The sequence below is a fragment of the Bufo bufo genome, chromosome 4, assembly GCF_905171765.1.
Source record: "Bufo bufo chromosome 4, aBufBuf1.1, whole genome shotgun sequence".
Taxonomy (NCBI): Eukaryota; Metazoa; Chordata; class Amphibia; order Anura; family Bufonidae; genus Bufo; species Bufo bufo.
Window position 1 is genome coordinate 602,560,722 of NC_053392.1, and position 11,949 is coordinate 602,572,670.

At 47.5% G+C, this 11,949-nt stretch overlaps 1 protein-coding gene across 1 annotated transcript in view; it reads left to right on the plus strand.

The window, feature by feature from the left end:
• LOC120999597 (calpain-8-like) overlaps positions 1–9,509 on the plus strand; it is a 68,264-nt gene extending 58,755 nt beyond the window's left edge. Inside the window, exon 12 of the mRNA XM_040430553.1 lies at positions 9,348–9,509. The gene's annotated coding sequence lies outside the window, so the exon portion shown is untranslated. The remainder of the gene's footprint in view (positions 1–9,347) is intronic.
• The last annotated feature ends 2,440 nt before the right edge of the window (positions 9,510–11,949 follow it).

The window sequence follows — 11,949 nt, forward strand, 5'->3', positions numbered from 1 at the left end:
TCAAGGTCCAGACACCCAAATCACGGTGATAACCCTTGAGCAAAGGTTTTGTAGAGGTTTTCTTCTCTCCTGATGGCAGGCTCTATCTTTAGAGTACCTCAGGTATACTTGACCTGGAAAACTGGGTGGGAAGGATCCTCCACACCAGTGGTGCAATTTCTGCACTAGTTACTGAGTCCTGAATCTCTCAGAACTAACTCTGAACTAGAAACTTCCAACTCCCTCCCTAGGCTAGGCCCTGGCCTATTTATACTAAACTGGGGGCTCCCTCTGCTGGCTGGAATAAGAATTGCCTGCAGCAGGCCTAACTTTCTTAAAGGGAGATACACATTATAATATAGCAGTGTCGGGTAACCTACCCGTATGACGAACACCCCCAGACTTTAACGTGAGTAAGGCCTCGTACTCACACACACGCCTTCCTGAACCGGCATAAAATGGTACATAATTTAAGCATTACATTATAAATATGATGAATAATTATTTCACACAGAAGATATAACATTTGTAACTCAATGAACAAATGACGCAAGGGAAAGGGGTGTTTTCTTGCTTCTTAGACACGGCCGCTGACCTGGCACAGCGGACCTAAGGTGAACCAGGTTAGTCCATTTTTTTCTTGGTTGCAGTATAATAACGGAACTACACAGGGATTTCCTGCGGATGTATAACAGGCAAGGACTCACGTGGAGGAGTCCATTCTTGCGCACAAACGTCAAGCAAACTATTTCCAGTAGTAACTGCTCGGGAGGAGACACCACCAGCATAGTCAAAGTCCCCTAAACGGACTGGCGGGCGTCCCCTGTTCATCCGGGTGGACCTTCTCAACACAGGGGTCTCCTCTCCCCTTAGCATCGAGGTAGAAGAGAGAGGAGCAACAGGAGGGTCTCCATCAGTGAGACCCTGGTCAGGAACAACAGGAACAACTAGATCCCCTAGAAGGGGGACTGGATCCGGGGCATCTTGAACCGGCTCTTCTGGAGGTGAAGATGCAGTAGGCGCCGGAGCGGGCACCAACAAATTCAACCATGGTGTCAGGAGCCAATGCATGGGATCAGTGTCATACCTTAAATTACTGACAGCCTGCATAGGATCCTCGGGCTGTATTGATGGCTCTGACACAGGGGATTCAGATCTAGAACTCTCAGCACTGGGTTCTTGCGTCAGGCAGAGCTTTAACCGGTTTCTGTGCACAATTTGGGATCCCCTGCCTTCTCGGGTAATCTCATAAGTGTGGGTCCCAGCATTTGGGATTGCAGTGACAACATAGGGACTCTGCTCCCATTTACTGTCCAGTTTACTTGTACGGCGGTTATTTTTCAATCACACCACAGCCCCTATTGTCAAGGGTTCTGCATGGGCTGCTTGATCATAGTCTCTCTGCTGTCGGTCTCTAGCATAATCCATACGTTCCTGAACAATGGCTTTGGCCGTATTCAATCGCCTTTGGTGCTCAGCAACCCAGTCGGTATTAGGTAAGGGGTTGATGCAATCAGGTACGTGTATGTCCAAGGAGTGATCAGCAGGCAATGTCCCTTGGCGCCCAAACATCAAATAAAAAGGGGTATACCCAGTGGAACAATGGATGGTATGGTTGTACGTGTACATGAGCTGTGGCAACAGACTGGGCCAATCTCCTCTGGTTTCAGGAGGCACGGCCCTCAGCATCTCTATCAAGGTCTGATTCATCTTTTCACACAATCCGTTACCTTGAGGATGGTAGGCTGTTGTCCGGATCTTCTTGCAGTTGTGTAAGCGGCACAGTTCATGGAACAGATGGGACTCAAAAGCAGGTCCTTGATCGGTGAGGATCTTTTCTGGACATCCGTAGGGCAGGAGGAAGTGTTTCCAGAACAGTTCGGCTGTAGTCTTGGCCGTCTGGTCGCTCACAGGCACCGCTACAACAAACTTAGTGAAGTGGTCAATAATAGTCATGGCATAAGCATACCCTGAGCGACTAGGCTCCAACTTCACATGGTCGATGGCGACAAGTTCAAGAGGACGGGTACTTACAATGGGTCTCAGTGGTGCCCTCTGGTCGTGGTGCTCACTTCGTTTTAAGGCACAGGCTACACACTCCTGACACCACCTCTCAATGTCTTCTCTCATGCCCACCCAATAAAACTGCTGGCGGATATTAGCCTCAGTCTTTTGGACCCCAAAATGACCGGATTGATTGTGGTACATCTCCAACACCATACCTTCATCTCGTCGGGGTATGAGAATCTGGTGCACTCTTTCGTTGGATACTGGGTCTAGGCTTCTCCGTAGCAATAGGCCCTTTTGTATGAAGAGCTTATGGCGCTGTCTCCACAGTTTGATGAGCTCTGGATCTGCACTCTTACGCCTAATCCTCTCAGGGGCTCTGCCACTAGTAATAAAATCCAACAACTCACCCAGCACTCTACTTTCAGACTGTAATTTCACCCACCTTTCCTCTTTGGGCTCAGGCCTACTGGAGGGTGAAGGGGCTGCGGCTCTGTCATTGGTAGCTCGAGCCTGATCCTGTTGAGCAAACTTGTTATAGAAGGCCGGCATTTCTACATCTTCCCAAGCATCCCGCCCATCATCAGGAGCTGTCTCTGTGGGAAGCCTGGATAAAGCATCAGCATTGTCATTAGTACGTCCAGCACGGTATTTTACAGAGAAATCATAGTTGGCGAGGCGAGAGGCCCATCTCTGCTCCAAGGCCCCCAATTTAGCTGTATTTAGATGCGCCAGAGGGTTATTGTCGGTGAATGCAATGAATGGGGTGGCGGCCAGATAATCTTTGAATTTCTCCGTCACTGCCCACACTAATGCCAGGAACTCTAGTTTGAAGGAACTATAATTCTGGTCATTTTTCTCAGCTCCTTTCAGGGAGCGGCTTGCATAAGCTATCACTCTTTCTTTTCCCTCTTGGATCTGGGCCAACACAGCTCCCAGGCCTCGCTTGCTAGCATCGGTATAAAGATGGAATGGTTTGCTGTAGTCTGGATAACCTAACACAGGAGGCTCGGTCAGTTTCTTTTTTAACAATTGGAACGCTATTTCCCTTTCCTCATTCCACTCAATGGGCACAGGAGTTCTAGGACTTTTCTTGGGTTGCCCCCTCAGGAGTTCTTGGATAGGATCAGCTATTTGAGCAAAATGGGGGATAAAACGTCTATAGTAGCCTGCAAAACCAAGGAAACTCCTCACCTCTTTGACGGTAGTGGGGACCGGCCAATTACGGACAGCAGCTAGCTTATCCACACGCCCTCTGCGCTTACCACATGCCCCAGGTATTTTACTGCAGGTTTGAGCAAGTGACACTTGGATGGCTTTACTTTCAAGCCATATTTGATAAGGATTTCAAATACTTCTGCTAAATGTTTCAGATGGTCCTCATATGTTTTTGAGTACACAATGACATCATCTAGATACAGCAGCACTGTTTCGAAGTTTTTGTGACCCAAACACCGCTCCATTAGTCTCTGGAAAGTCCCTGGGGCATTACACAGCCCGAACGGCATACAATTAAATTCGAACAGGCCCATGGGAGTGGTGAAAGCAGTCTTTTCCCTATCTGCAGGGGCCATGGGTACTTGCCAGTAGCCACTGGTCAAGTCCAATGTGGAGAAATAGGCGGAGGAGCCCAGAGCAGTTAGTGACTCCTCAATGCGGGGCAGTGGGTATGCATCTTTGTGGGTTATTTGGTTAATTTTCCTATAATCCACACAGAAACGGATACCACCATCCATCTTCTTTACAAGGACCAGGGGGGCAGCCCACGGGCTACGGCTGTCCCGGATTACATTAGAGTCTTTCATCTCTTGGATCATTTCTTTTACAGTCTGATATGAAGTAGGCGGTAAGGGTCTGTATCTCTCCTTGATAGGAGGATGAGAGCCAGTAGGTATGGTGTGTTGTATGGCACTCACCTCTCCATAATCAGTAGCATGTTTACTGAAGGCCTGGTGGTGCTCTTTGACAAGCTGTAGGATCCCTTCTTGTTGATGTTGGGGGGTAGTCTCGTCCCCTACATGGAGCTCTTCCCACCAGGGCACTTGTGGCTGGGTCACCGACGGACGTCCACTGACTGCAGCTGGCGGCTTTTCTGTCACTGGAAGACGAATGATGTCTTGGAAGGACACCTGGGAAAGCTGGGCAACACGGCAATGCTTAGTAAGCGCAACAGGATGATCACTCAGGTTAATCAGACGGACAGGTACTTTACCTTGGGAGACGTTCACCAGGCACTTGGCAGCTCTCACATAAGGGTAGTTCTCCATCTGGATTGGTTCCACCAGGGCTGGATAATCTTGGCCTTGGACTCCCAGGATAGCACAACACCATAAAAGAGTTTGAGAATTAGGAGGCAAAGTCACAGGCTTAATATCACGGATCCTGGCAGTACAAATTTCTCCTTTCCCATTAGCAAACCTCTGCTGAGCACTTAACACAGTAATAGTCTTCTGAATCACCCTCTTGGATGCAGAGGAAGCATTGGGCAAAGTCTGGTGTAATGCGGCAAGTATTTCAGAATAACAGTTTTTGAAGACATTGGTGCCTAGAATGACAGGATGTCCTCCTCTGTCGCCGGCCTGTACTACTATCACCCCCTGTTGAGGCAAGGTTACTTCTCCCACCTGCAGGGTGGGTTCCCAGTATCCATGAATCTTTACCGGTTTGCCATTGCTGGCGATAATCTCCACCCAGGATTCAGGCGGCTGGGTTAACTGGTTGGTGTCCCAGAACTTTTCAAATGCGGGCAGCTGAATGGTAGTGACCTGGGACCCAGTATCTAATAGGGCTTCAAAGGAGACCCCGTTGATCTCTATATTGATTTTAGGATGGGATCCTACATACCGGGGCATCCAACTTGGATCCTTTGGACCTAGTGTTCTACCTCCCGAGGAGCGGTCCTCAGCCTCGAGGGTAGCCCGTTTAACTGCCAGCACGTGGATTCGGTGTGTCCCACCTTTTTACAGTATTTACACACGGGCCGCTTGCGATCTTTGGAACGATCTCTATTACGCCTCCCAGGATCCCTGGGGTGAGTCTCTTGGTATGGAGGCGAGAACGGCTTAGGAGGTGACAGGAACTCTTCCTCTGACATTAGGGGTTTTTCCCATTCCTCTATCTTTCTGCACACTCTCTCTAAACTTTTAGTGAGGTGGTTTACCTGTTCTGTCAGCATGGCAATAGTATCGGTAGCTGAAGCTTGAACAGCTTGACCGGCCTCAGCCTGGTTAGTGATAAGCGGTTTTGGCCTGCAGGCTGGTGACTCAGGTGGGGTGCTCAACTCCGTAGATACTGTTGACCCCAGAATTCTTATAGCCAGCTCTTTAAAGTCCAGAAAGGTACTGTTAGGGTGCTGGGCTGACAGCATTTTTAATTGAGTCCTTATTTGCTCACTAGACACCCCTGTGATAAATTGTTCCCTCAGGGTCTGGTCCTGATTATCAGCCTCCTTGGGATCTATCTGGATTACAGCCCCCAAAGCCTCCTGAAGTGATAGGGCATAGTCACGGAGGGACTCACCGGACTTCTGTTTCTTGCCAAAGAAGTGCATCTTTATCTCTGAGGCAGTCCTGGTTTCAAAAGTGGCCCTGAGGCGGGTGAATATTTGTTCTAGAGTACTCCGTTCAGCAGCAGGCCAGGATAATACCTCTCTGCGGGCAGCTCCCTCCAGTTGCGCTAGCAGGATTTCCATCTGCTGTCCGGCATTTATGGGGTACAGTTTGAATAATGCCAGCAACTTTTCTTTAAAGTCTCTTAAGGTATGGGCCTCCCCTTTATAGCGGGGGAACCATGGGGCCCCAAAATAGTAAGGCATAGTAAAGGGCATCATGTTGGGGGCTATAGGATGATTAGAAGCCGCAAGCTCTCCTGGGGCCGGCTGCTCGGGAACTCCCGGTTCTGACATGTTAGTTTTTTAAGATGCGGCTGCTGGCGACTAGAGAGGCCGGAACAATCCCCTTCCCTCCGGTTACAAGTCCTTACCGGTATCGCCGGGGTTGCGCAGGCCAAGTCCCGCGAGACTCTGGACGTCCTGTGTACGCGGTGACGTTGCTGACGTAGAAGAAGCAGGGCCGCGGCGGTGCGATGATGAAGAGGGGCGGGATTCTCTGTGTCTTTGAAGGGATCCGCCCACGAAGGTCCTCAGCAGCGCGGGAAACTTTACTCCAGGCGGCCGGCGGCCATCTTGGTCACCATTCCCTGACAGCAAGCAGGGGTGTTGACAAGTTGATAAATTGTAATCCACAAACACGATTTCTCTCTCCCTGGGGGTAGAGCAACACAGCACAGCGCCTCCGATTCCTCCCAGGCACAATTGTAATCCACCGACTTGGAAATAAAGGGTACAGTCCTTGCAATACGGTGGTGGAATAGTTAAAGCACACAGTTCACACTTCTCTGCACTCCAGAAGCATGCGGATCCTGTTCGTGACGCCAAAAAGAGCGATGCAGTATCCAAGGGGGTCAGTAGTGTAACTTTAGGTATGCGGGGCTTTGTAGTGCAGGGCAACCCACTAACCTGGGATTCACTGTCGTCTTCAATCGGGTCAACACTGGAACAGGCAGTTGATAAATGTCGTGACGCCAGTGCCAATTGAACGGTGGCACACCGTGTAGTGATAGATGGAATAATTGAGCGATCCTGATATTTAAATAACAGGTTAACTTTACTGAACGAATTTGAAGATGGATGAACAGTCAGTGAATACAGTTCCAGAGTTATTCCACACGGTACCATACAATCACAGTGGTGGTTAGGCTTTTACTCACAGTCGCAAAAGACTAACTTCAAGACAGGCCTCCTAGGATCAGGGATTTCCTCTTACTCTAAATGCAGCAATACCCTTCAGGCAACTATTCTCTCTGCAGGGGTATACTTATTTCCTCTCCTGCTTTAGTTCCTGGCTATAGGCAATACTCTCAAGGTCCAGACACCCAAATCACGGTGATAACCCTTGAGCAAAGGTTTTGTAGAGGTTTTCTTCTCTCCTGATGGCAGGCTCTATCTTTAGAGTACCTCAGGTATACTTGACCTGGAAAACTAGGTGGGAAGGATCCTCCACACCAGTGGTGCGATTTCTGCACTAGTTACTGAGTCCTGAATCTCTCAGAACTAACTCTGAACTAGAAACTTCCAACTCCCTCCCTAGGCTAGGCCCTGGCCTATTTATACTAAACTGGGGGCTCCCTCTGCTGGCTGGAATAAGAATTGCCTGCAGCAGGCCTAACTTTCTTAAAGGGAGATACACATTATAATATAGCAGTGTCGGGTAACCTACCCGTATGCTGCACATACATTACTTGGCTAGCAGAAGGAGCAGCAAAAGCAAGAGGCATGTTCAGGACAGGTGAGGGCACATAGGCAGTTCCTAGGCCATGCCAAGTAAGCTTGGTGTCAGAAGAACCCACCGATTCCTGGCTGTGTGTATCTCTTGTCACTTGAGATGATGACAGGGGCAGCTCTGGCTTGTTTCTGTGGATGTAACAACCCACTTCTTCTGCTGCTACTTGTGCCAGCTACAACAACATTTTTGCCACTGTCCGTTCCTTTGGAGGGCCCAGGCAACTGTCTGTTGGCCATAGTAACTGAACTGCAATGTAACAGATTAACTAAGAATGTGTCTGACGCACAGTAAGCCTATGTGTAAAATAACAGATTAACTATGAATGTCGCAGTAGTTGATCAAGATGCACGCAACCTGTAGTCTCCCTACTTTCTCCCTATGGCCTCCCTACAGTCTCAAAAAACTCTCCCTACAATATCCCTGCACTGCCCCTGCACTCTCCCTATCCAATATTCTTTTTTAAACAGTTTTCAGCAACACTGTCCCTAGTGCATGAGCGCTTGTCACGTCTCTCCCTATGCTCAGCTCATAGTGAAATGGCGGAGACCGCGCAGGATGAGGGGATAGCTCTCTGTGGGATGGCTGGCTGCACGGCATTATGGGTGATCTCGCGTACCCAGGCTTCTTACTTTCACTTTGTAACACGTGCAGCCGCCATTTTAGAGATTTTAATTTGTATTCCGATGGAGCTGGATTGCTTTCTGTTTTGCTTCTATTACTTACTCTTTCTGGGGTGGTGTCCATGCATCTGGATAATCCCTTGGCTTGATAGCTGGTGAATATACTACGCCAGAATACAAACCCTTGAATATCTACATACCCCAGAATAAATACAGACCCCAGACCAGACCCCAAAACAAATAGACCTCTAGAATAATTAAAGACTCCCTAAATACAGTTTCATATTAGAATGATTAAGATTTAGTTACAATATGCTGAAAACTTCCTTTAAAGAGTTCCTATGGTAATCGAGAAAGTCATGAAACGTTACTGAGAACGTAGTGGACTGAGCTAGTTATTGCCGCCAGGGTAAAGTTGTGATCCTGGCTCCATCTCTAATGTGATGTTCCTTTTATGAATTTTATATAACCAGAAAGCTCAGCGGCTCAACCTCTCACGTATGAGATAAGGTGCTCACCTACAAGTGCCACCCTAAGGACCAAAGTGAAATGTGGATGTCAAAAAGCAATGAAGGGGCCCACTCAAAAGGGATCACTTGAAAAAGCAACGATAGACACTTTATTTAACCAAAAAATATCCCCTAAAAATATACATAATATATAGGCTGAATACAAATATATGACCTCTATATATATAGGATTGAGTCCCGTGTAACAGTACACCCGTCCCAGGGTGATTCCTGTAGCAAGTATGTCGGCTGAGACCCTTACTAATCGATAGAAAGGTGGTGCATATGTGCCGGCTATATATCACTCAAATGTGGCACGTGTGTCAGTATACCGCAACCAAATGTAGATCAATGGACGTGCAGCACCTGTATAGGTGTAATGATGAGGGCTGTATAGCACAAAATGCCAATAACTTCTGATCGTTTTCAGTCAAAGTCCAATTGATATAGGCGGCAACACTCACAGTTGATAACACCGCCAAAAGTCACTTAGTGCATTCACAATGCCACAATAGATGATCCCCAGGAGCTGGGTCTTACCCGTCTTCACTGCCTCTGATGCAGCGCTGATTCCAGGCGGCCGCACGTCCCACGTGGTGTGCTAGACCTCGACGTGGCGTCCCATGTGACCTGGTTGCTTGGGAGACCGGGTGAAGCTGGGATGACGTCACCAATCGGCGACCGCTTGCTATGAATCCGGACAGAGCTTCCTCTATCTTCTTTATTTATTGCAGGTATTCAGTGCAACGCTCACTCCTCACGCCAGACGCGCTTCGAGGTGCTGTACCTCTTCCTCAGTGGCCACGTCGAGGTCTAGCACACCACATGGGACACCCCTTTTGAGTGTGCCCCTTCATTCCTTTTATGAATTTATCTTTTTATTTTCACAGTGAATAACCACACTATTGGCCTGAGGATAGATCCACAGATACAATGATAAGAAAGAAAAGATGCTTGGCCTCATCCTTTAATCAGCACATTCTCAATAGATTCCTATTATATCGTTTATATGCGTAAATGTTGATTATTTCAATACAATTTGCTCTGAAATGCAGAATCTCCTCTTGTGTGAACTGAATGTCTCGAGATAATTTGGGGTTGGATAGCTTTGTAGCTGAGAAAAAGAAAAGCTTTACATAATCATAAAATGAACAACTGTCTGATTTAGCTAACAAAGTGGTAGCTTGACTTTCTTAAAGGGGTTGTCCCACAAAAAATATTCTACAGTTCTCAAACCATCACCTGCATCTGAATACTTTTATATTTGCATGTAATTAAAAATGTATCATTGCCACTGAGTTATTCAATAAAATGTATCTGCATAGCGCCACCTGCTGGTTGTTTTTCTCTTATTTCTTTGACCTGCTCACTGAGATGGCCGCACATGCTCAGTTTCATCCTTCAGCTGCCTCCTGAGCTGTGATAGGCAGAGCATGGACACGCCCCCTGAGCTGCAGCAGAAAAGACACTCCCCTTGAGCTGTGAGCTTGATATAAATCTATCAGAGTAATGAATGGGGAGATCTCTGGATCCATGTGAGGTCCAGGGCTGGTTAGGGCTTTGTTAGAAAGAGGTTGTCATGTTCTACGTGATGTCTGATTTTCTTTTCTTACATTAGTCATGGGATAACCACAGTAAGGGGATTTTCAAAGCTCCTTATATTGATGACCTACCCTCAGGATGGTCAAAAAGATATGTAGGAGCAGCACACAAAGGTCTCAGCGACTGCACCAGAATGCACCATCCAGGCCACAACCGCAGATCCTCAGCAGTCAGCAGATAGATAAGTAAGCAAAAGGCGATGGCAGCATCTCCGGTCTCTTCTTTATTATTAGTACTTCAATGAATGTGCACACACAGCGACAAATGCAACGTTTACATAGCATTATATGTCAGTAAAAATACCTGTGTTGTCGTGCAAAAGAAAGGTGAAACTTGCGATGGTGAACACATCGATTACTTGGACTCCATGATCGCGTCTCCCGATGTTCACTGCGCATGTCCATATTGTTAGTAATTGGCCAAGATGCGGATGACGTGAAACATCGCGTCATCAGCCACGGTCACATGGTAATCACATGATAGTTTAACTCCGCTGACGTGTACAACAGGAAAGCATCCTGTTGTCATATAGATACCGACGCTGTCACAGGAGAATAATCTCCATGTCGCACATTACCTAGACATTTCCCCAAATCATATATAGCGTGCAATAACTCAATTAAAATAAAGACATCCCCCCCACCCCGCAATATCATACCATATATTCAATGCGGGCATAACATATGGGGACATTGCATCAAAAAGTATATAATGGATGGAGTAAATTAACCCCCGATTGCTGGACCCAATGTTGTTATCTCGGTCCACACCATCGCATTACACCCAGAATCTATAAAAAGGAGGGAGAGAACCACCGGCTCACCAAAAGTAATTTATGCCACTTATGTTGAACTTAATATTGAGTCCATGTGGTTGCAGTGACTTTAAGGTAAAGATCCATTTAAGTTCCTTCTTCCTAAGGATTTGTGTCACGGTGGGGAGTGGGGAAAACCCCCCACCGTACGATGAGTAGGGGACAATGAAAGCATACGGAGATGGCAGGTAAGTGAAACCAATAACACACTTACCTGCCACAGACACACTGACTGGAACCCGTGCACAAGTGCTGGTGTCCACACCAACATTAAAGGACACAGCACACACCACATACCACACAGGAACCCAGGACATCGATAGCTGCAATAAACATGAGACAGGGGAATGTCTAGCAAACATGCTGGACACCAAACACCACCAGACATGTAACACCAAACTAGACATACAAACACCCTGAACATAACCCACTCCATACAAATAGGGACAGGAAGGGAAGGAGATACCGGGATAACATTGATGACCACAAGGGTGGCCCTCACTGGACAGATGGAACACCCTGGACTGGAGCAGAGCTCCAGCACCAACCACAGCTGAAGTACAACTGACTCCAGCCAGGAAACCACAGAAGATATAAGCCAAGTGACCACACCCAGTCAGGGAGTTAACCCTTACAGCACCAGACAGAGGGAGGCTACAACTTAAAGGGGAAGTGCACACACAAGCATACCAAACACGTAACCACCGGCAACAGCATGCGTGGCAACCATGTCACGGCAATCACCCAGAAGACCGAGACACTGCCACCGCATGCTCTCACACAAACACGTTGCCGCGGGCAACCGCAAGTGTGGCAACAGTGTCACAGTGTACACCATAGGCCGTGACAATTTGTTCTTTATCACCACCTCTTCTCAATATACCCACCGAATCTATCACTCTGAATCTCAACTGGTTGACAGAATGGCCACACTCCACAAAATGTTTGGCAACCGGTTGGTCCAACATTTTTTTCCTAATCGTACTTTTATGTTTATTTATTCTTTCCCTGATTTCGCGACATAGATCAAACTACAGGGGCATTGTATCATGAAGATCACATCTGTAGATCTACAA